Consider the following 8,190-nt stretch of genomic DNA (forward strand, 5'->3'; position numbering starts at 1 on the left):
AATTTCAATTGTATCTGAAACAAATACATTGCACACATTGCTGTATGCATGATACGTTCTCTAAAGTTTCTTCAAATGTTTTTGGCGTTTTTAAACTTTGTTTATGATGAAACAAAATAATCATTCTTCTTTGACACCAAGGGGGTTATTTATCAAGGTCCAAATTTATCTCAATATTTCTTATATCCAACTTCGAGTAACTCTGACTTCCTGAATGGACCTTATTTACCAAGAAAAAAAAGCCCAAAAACATAGGGTCGACCAAAACTTCGGAGCTTTCCCCAAAAACTCTGAATTGTTCTGAGTTTTCCCCAAAAACTAAAAATTTTTCGTAGTTTTCTGATTTTTTTGCTCCTAATCCCCGAAATAATTGGATATTTGTACGGACATCAGCGCAGACACTGGGACCTTCCCCATTGACTTATACAGGACCGCGAAAGCTTTTAGATGCCGAATCGTTCGATTCGAAGGATTTAATCATTTGATCGAATGATTATTCCTTTGATCGTTTGAACAAAGTATTTGTGCAAAATCCTTTGACTTCGGTATTCAAAGGATTTTCATTCCCCAGTCAAATATCGAGGGTTAATTAACCCTCGATATTCGACCCTTGATGAATTTGCCCCTTAATGTACGACTACTCTGTCCTACATATTGTTTTTTAAATTTTTCACATGTTCGTGAGTAAATTAAATTTTTAGCATAAGAGCTAATATAGTGTTGGATCTGGTAGGTCTTACTGGTGGTGGCTGAAGTAAAAGATTGTGTCTTTTGTATGTATTTGCAAGTAATGCATTTTCTGGAACCGCCCCTTGTGTGTAACCATGTATATGGTGTATGCCTGGGTGTTAATTTATTACCCAGTGTTTCTGTTTTCCTAGACACAAATTTATATCCTTTTTTTAGGATTTTTTAGGATTTTTTACAAAATAATCAGTTAATAGTGCTCCTCCAGCAGAATCGTGCATTAAAAACGTTTTTCTAAAGAATAAACAGATTTATTTTTATTTAATTTTGAAATCTCACAGTCATGTGACTTGTGCTCTGATAAACTTCAGGCATTCTTTACTGAACAGCCCATCAACAGAACGATGGGAATGTAACAAGTGGTCTACTCAGGTCTAGGGCATGAGCACCCTTCCCATTGTTTTATGCAGTAATCTTATATACAATCCAGTAATTTAATTCCATTTAATTTGAGGCACATCCTATGAGGATCTCCAACATTGTAGATAGCAAACCACTCTCAAGCCATGTTCTCATCTGGTCAATGCTGTACAAAAACTTATTGTAATGAACCTTAAACTGTTAATCAAAATATCAGACTAGGATTAATCATCACCTTTTTCCATTCTACAGGAGTTCAGTTCTTGTGTTTCTTGTTTCAAGCAAGCCTCTTTAGGTTGTTTTGTTGCCTTAACAGACACGTCTGACCAGGTATGCAACCCTTCAGTCAAAATAGTAAATACAATGCAAAAATGCCAATAACAGCACCACATTGGGGCAAATTCACTAACCTGCGGAGTTGCACTAGCGCAGGCTTCGCCGCACTTCGCCGCACTTCACCAGGGTGCCGCTAATTCACTGAAATCCGAAGTTGCGCTCAGGGAGGCGAAAGGTAGCGAAGTTGCGATAGTGTTAATTCATCAAGCAAAGCAAAGTTACGCTAGCGATGCCTAATTTGCATACGGCGCCAAGTTATCGTACAATGGACGTATATGTAGCAGCAAATACATTGCACTACAAAAGGCTGGCAAAGCTTCATAAAATAAAATAAAGTTGTTATTTTGCCCTATACATGTGCCCTCTGTATAGTTTATGTGCCATATGTTAGGAAATGTAGGGGGGAAGGAGGGTACCCCCAAAAAAATGTACGATAGGCTGATCTTTTTCAGCCTATCACCCTTAAAAAAGGAAAGGACGCCAGCGTTTTTAGGGACTTAGAAAAAATGTCAGCTTTTTTTGAAGCAATCCCTATCTACTCTATTGCACTTCGCCTGGTCTGAGGTGGCGAAGGAAGTCTGGCACAAGAGGTAACGTTCAGTAAAATTAGTGAATTAGCGTAGTTACGTCCCTTCACCATAGCGCAACTTCGCCTGGCGTAAGGGTACAAAGGAGCACTAGAGTAGGTCCGCTTCACTAGCGAATTTATGTCAGCGCCCATTAGTAAATCGTCACGCTGGCAAATTTGCGCTAGCGTTAGTCGCTTTGCACTTTAGTGAATTTGCCCCAGTGAATTTGTCTCTACTTTTTGGAGAAAAACTCACAACCATTCAACCCTGCTTCCTGAAGTCATCTCTGCACTGCTGAAGTGGACTTTTTCTCATATCAAATCAAATAAACTTTATTGGCAGGACCAAATACATTTAACATTGCCAAAGCAGGTAGAGGGGGTAAAATGGGTGGAGTTAGAGGGGTAGTTTATGGGAGAGGAAAGTCCTGTCTCACTCAGTCTATGACAGTCCCTTAGATATTGTGCAGCTGTTGTTATTGTTAGTGCCTCTTCTCCCAGTAGGTTGTGGAGTTTCCTCTATTTGTTTATGGATGTGAAGTCTGGGATGTGTTTGCACTCATTCAGCTGTGCCTTTCTATCTGGTGCAGTCTTTCTTCTGTTACTCAGGCTAGTGATCCGTATGTGCTTGTCATTTGATTTAGGTCTGATCAGTTACTTTTTCTTGATGCCATCTCACATGCTTAGGTAAACCTTGCATTGTTTTGCAACTGATTTGCATACAAAAAAGTCACAAACATTTGAGGGTATTCTTGTTGAAATTCTGCCAAAATTTCAGCAGGGTGTTGAAATGTATGACTGCCAATGTAATTAGAATGTAACTACCGTATATACTCGAGTATAAGTCGAGTTTTTCAGCATCCAAAATGTGCTGAAAAAGTCTACCTCGGTCAGCGGGCAGTAGCCGAGATTGCAGTCACTTTTAATCATTCCTATACCAACAGTTCACTTGGGGAGAGACTGCAATATCCCACAATGCCCTCTGTTGGTTTTATGAAAGAATAACAGTGCGCCCTCTGTTGGTTATATCAAAGAATAACAGTGACTGCAATATCACACAGCGCCATCTGTTGGTTGTATCAAAGAATAACAGTGACTGCAATATCACACAGCGCCATCTGTTGGTTATATCAAAGAATAACAGTAACTGCAATATCACACAGCGCCATCTGTTGGTTGTATCAAAGAATAACAGTGACTGCAATATCACACAGCGCCATCTGTTGGTTATATCAAAGAATAACAGTGACTGCAATATCACACAGCGCCATCTGTTGGTTGTATCAAAGAATAACAGTGACTGCAATATCACACAGCGCCATCTGTTGGTTGTATCAAAGAATATCAGTGACTGCAATATCACACAGCGCCATCTGTTGGTTATATCAAAGAATAACAGTGACTGCAATATCACACAGCGCCATCTGTTGGTTATATCAAAGAATAACAGTAACTGCAATATCACACAGCACCATCTGTTGGTTGTATCAAAGAATAACAGTGACTGCAATATCACACAGCGCCATCTGTTGGTTATATCAAAGAATAACAGTAACTGCAATATCACACAGCGCCATCTGTTGGTTGAATAAAGGATTAACAGTGATGGCAATATCACACAGCGCCATCTGTTGGTTATACGAAAGATCAGTGATGGTTTTATGACACACAGCACTCTCTGCACAATTCTCTGTCACCATCAACTTTGCAAAGAAGTCCGGTCGATCGCTGGGGGAGTCTCTTTGGCGGAAGGTGCGCTGCTGGGAGACAGGGCTGTAGTTGTGTCTAGGCTTATACTAGAGTCAATAAGTTTTCCCAGTTTTCGTAGGTAAAATTAGGTACCTCGGCTTATACTCGGATCGGCTTATACTCGAGTATATACGGTATGTGTTCTAAATACTTGTTGGACTTTAGAATTTGAAACATTTGCAGTGTCGGTAGACCGTAGTTCTTTCTCTTCTGGCTAACCTTCCTATAGAAATATGATCATGAAAATTCCCATTTAGTAGAATCCTTTTCATCATTCATTCAGATGATCTCATTTTGTTTTTCAGAATAATGACCTCTCGTGGCTCTCAAAAGCCAGACATTGTGAGCTAAAAGAACAGCTGAAAAAATTGGCTAGAAATGACTCATGTCATTACACAACGTATGCATCATGTTTAGTGTAGGTGTTCTTGGAATAAATTGTCCCTATTAGATTTAATAAAATCAGTAGTGCAAAATAGTAGACAGGATGAACTGTCGGCTAAAAACTGTAATTTGTATGGATAGTTAACCCTATAAAGTTGTCCTGACTTCTCCTTTGGTAGAACATTCCACTGAACAGATTACGAATTTTATATTTTTAAAAATGTTTGGGTCAGAAAAAAAATCAACATTTTGTCTATATGGATTGCTTTCACATCTTCCTCCAAAACAGATAACCAAGAAAATATTATAGGGTATTAGTGGTTAGCGATTTTTTCCCCTGCCACGGATTCGCTGAGAAATTCTGCATTTCGCCATCTGCAAATTTTTTTGCGGAACAGAAAAATTGGCTGCAACAAAAATAGTCAGAGAGACCAAATGTCTCAGAGACAAAAAAGATAAAAAGACCCATTGACTTTAATGCATTTGGACAAAAAAGGCGCAGAGACAAAAAAAAAAAACTCCCATTGACTTTAATGCATTTGGAGTGAGGAAAATGATTGCGTGCATAAAAAAAAATTTAACGTCCTTGGATTGTAAATACTGAATTTTAATACGTTTCCCTGACCCCTAAAAGTTTTGCCCCATTTTGAAATACTAATTTCAATGTCCTTATTGTTCCATTTTCTAAGAATTTCAATTTATTTTCAGTATCACTCTTCAGCTACAGGTTCTATAATATGGTAGTTGCTTGGAAAGTAAATCATCACATATCCAAAAACCTCTTTCATAGTTTTGGTTTGATTACCTGTTTTGCATTGTTTTTGTAATTAAATCATGGCTTATTGCTGTTCCTCCTCCGCATTACACTTTTTCTTCTTGTGTAACCCATTGATTCATGATGTCTGTTCACAACAGACACGAGTCAATCTTTGGCAACCTCACCATCTTTGGTTCCAATTGCTGCTGTAAATAGGGAACAGCACCGCTTATCATTGTCTCATGCTTTCCATTTGCTTCCCAAAACAGTATGACTGCGCATCATAAAAGCTTTTTACAACATTCATATAATGCCTGCCTAATTACATAATTGTAAGCTTTAATATAGTGTAAATTCTATACATATCCATATATTCATTTTCGCCCATTATTTGCAATATATAAATGCTGCTTTAATCAATAGATTGATTGATAGCTTAATTAAATATTGCTGGATGCTATATACAACACAGTAACCCACTGTCCGGTTATTGACTGATTTTCTATTCATGCAGTGAAATCAACTGGCTACTCTCATTCATTCACAAAAGAGTCCATTCAATAAGTGAAATGCATTGTTGTCATTGATTGACAACAATCATACATACAGGAATTAGACACAATGCTAATGTGAATTGAAAGCACCTTTAATCGATATTATTTCTGAGGCTGAATGTTCTTAGTGTTTTTACAGGTACCCATGAAAGATATTTTTGACTTTTCATTGTAATTGTAGTTTGCGGTCAGAAAAAAGTATCTATTGAAGAAAAGCAACTGTATTTTGAGTATTTTTGAAAGCAAAATTATAATTGACTTAAACTAAAAATCCCCAACTTGTAGAACATATATACTTACAGAGCTACTATTACTCATGCTGGGATAAAAAATAAATAAGTCAATTATAAACCTGGATCTAATTGAAAAACAGCACTCCCATAAAATTACAGTTATAAGACACCTTGGGGCAGATTTATTAAAAAATTGAAGTGAAAATTCGAATTAAAAAAATTTGAATTTCAAACAAATTTTTGTGTACTTCGACTAGGGAATAGTCCAAATTCAATTTTGAAAAAAAAAATCGAAAATTAGAATTTCCATATAAAACTTATTTCGACCATGGTTTGGTAACAAACTAATATGCCACTAGTGGAAAGAAATTACCAGCTAATATAACTCTAAAAAGTAATCACCAATAATAATAGCATTAGTAATAGTAAGGTGTACAGCTCATATATACTGAAATCACATGATAGAACACTTTGGATCCTGTATGTACTCAGGCTCTTGGTTGTTATGGTGCAACACTAAAATACATTAAATAAATTCAAAGGCTAAACAACGCTAAAAACAATTCACTTTCCTGGCAGGGAATAAATATAACCAGAGATCTCTCTCAGCCAGCATATCTCCAAATAGTTGCAATTCACAACACTGCACAATATCTAAGATGGCGTTGGGTACAGTTGGTGACCAGGGGCTGCGTTCAAAGATCTCGCACCAACATCTTGATCCTCTACGCATTTCGTGCATTGTTCGCTTTCTAAAGAAACCTATTCTTGAAAACATTTTAGGAAATCCCCAGGTACATTATTATTAATGACCAATCACAATGGTTCCATTAAACGTATTTAGGTAAGTGTTAACGGAAAAGGTACCATGATTCTTATTGTGGCAGATGTAAATTTTTCATTTTTTGCTTTGCTGATAAGAAGTGATGCTTGCGCCCACCTCTGTTTAAGGATGGTTGTTCCGCTTTGGCATAAATGGCATTCTTCACTCCTATTTCCATGGAGCGTTCCTTTTCCTTTAGATGTAAACAGACATCTGAGTTGTGTCCGGATAATTAACCTTTCTATGTTGGGCTATTCGCTTAGGGAGCAGTTGTTTAGCAGTTTTTATATATAAAAACATGTCTGTACCATGAGTTCACCTGTGTCTCCCATCCCAGCAAACCTTTACATGGAAGAAGTGGAAAGGAGAGCCTTGATCATTTTCAAGGGAACAGCATTGAATCATTGGTTCAGATATGTAGATGATACCTGGTCAAAATTAAAACACATGAGGATCCAGCCTTCGCTGAACACATAAACTCGGAGGACAAAAACATTGCAAAGAAAGACAGCAAACTGGCATTTTGGACTGCGCAATATACATTAATGGGTGGGGGGCTGAATACTGATCAGTATTTGCTGTTTGATTCCCACTAGTTACTTTAGACTTAACTTTACTATACTGATTATCAAGACCTAGATTAGATTAATAAAATCCAGTTTGTAAAGAGCCACTTGTATAATTTGCTGCTGTTTGGTTAGCCCTGTCACAAAACATGTTCTTTGGCATTTTATTAATGCTATCTCCATTTGGCAGCAATGTGAAAAGAGTTTTTCCATGGCTATTGTAATAGGTCTCGTTTTTTTTGCAGAAACTGAACAACCTTCACAAACAAAAGGTCTCAAGGATACTGGTTATATTAAAGCAAAATCCTTCATAATGACAGATGCATTATTTAGAATGGCTTAACTGAATCCCCCGAGGTATTCAGTCTCTTGGACCGGAATTAGTATTATGATTTGCAACTAGACATTAATCATTTGTGAACTATAAAACAACAGGCCCTTAGAAATGCTGACAAAATAGCCTGATATGTCTGAGGATTGGAGTTGTGCTTGTAATTGATAAGGAATCATTCACAATGCCCAACACAATGTGCAAAGTGTGTTAGGCAGTGCTCCATTCAAATGAGATGGGCGAGGGATGGCACGCAGGCTCTAAGGCAGTAGAGTATATCGACCATTATATGCCTAACACCTGCAACATCACATTAATTAATATCATATTAATATAATCACATATTAAATAAATTAAGTGGAAGAATTTGACCCTTGCTTCACCTACTATGACCCCTTCCCTTTCTATGGTTTAAGTGTCAAAGGTTATGGGAAGATGGTAATGTATAAACTGGTTAATTTTTACCCAGTTGTTCCCAATATATCACTGAGATGTGTTGTCAGAAAGGAATAACATTAGGAGGAGGCCCAGACTGTCAATCTGTGGATTGTAGCAAATGCCAGAGGGGCTGCTATAAAATGCCATAGACAGTCACTATTTAGTGGGCTGTTGGGTTCTAGTGGGCTGATCTGGGCCTCTGTGTGATTAAAATGCCAGGGCATTTTAAATCCCTGGCTAGGCCTGAGTGGGATTTCAGAATCCTTCATAAAAGTACCCTGGTGGATTATGTATCAATGTGTACACAAAAAAAATGGATGTTTATGTCTTTTTTCCTGCATGAC

Source organism: Xenopus laevis, chromosome 1L (genome assembly GCF_017654675.1).
Source record: "Xenopus laevis strain J_2021 chromosome 1L, Xenopus_laevis_v10.1, whole genome shotgun sequence".
NCBI classification, from domain to species: Eukaryota; Metazoa; Chordata; class Amphibia; order Anura; family Pipidae; genus Xenopus; species Xenopus laevis.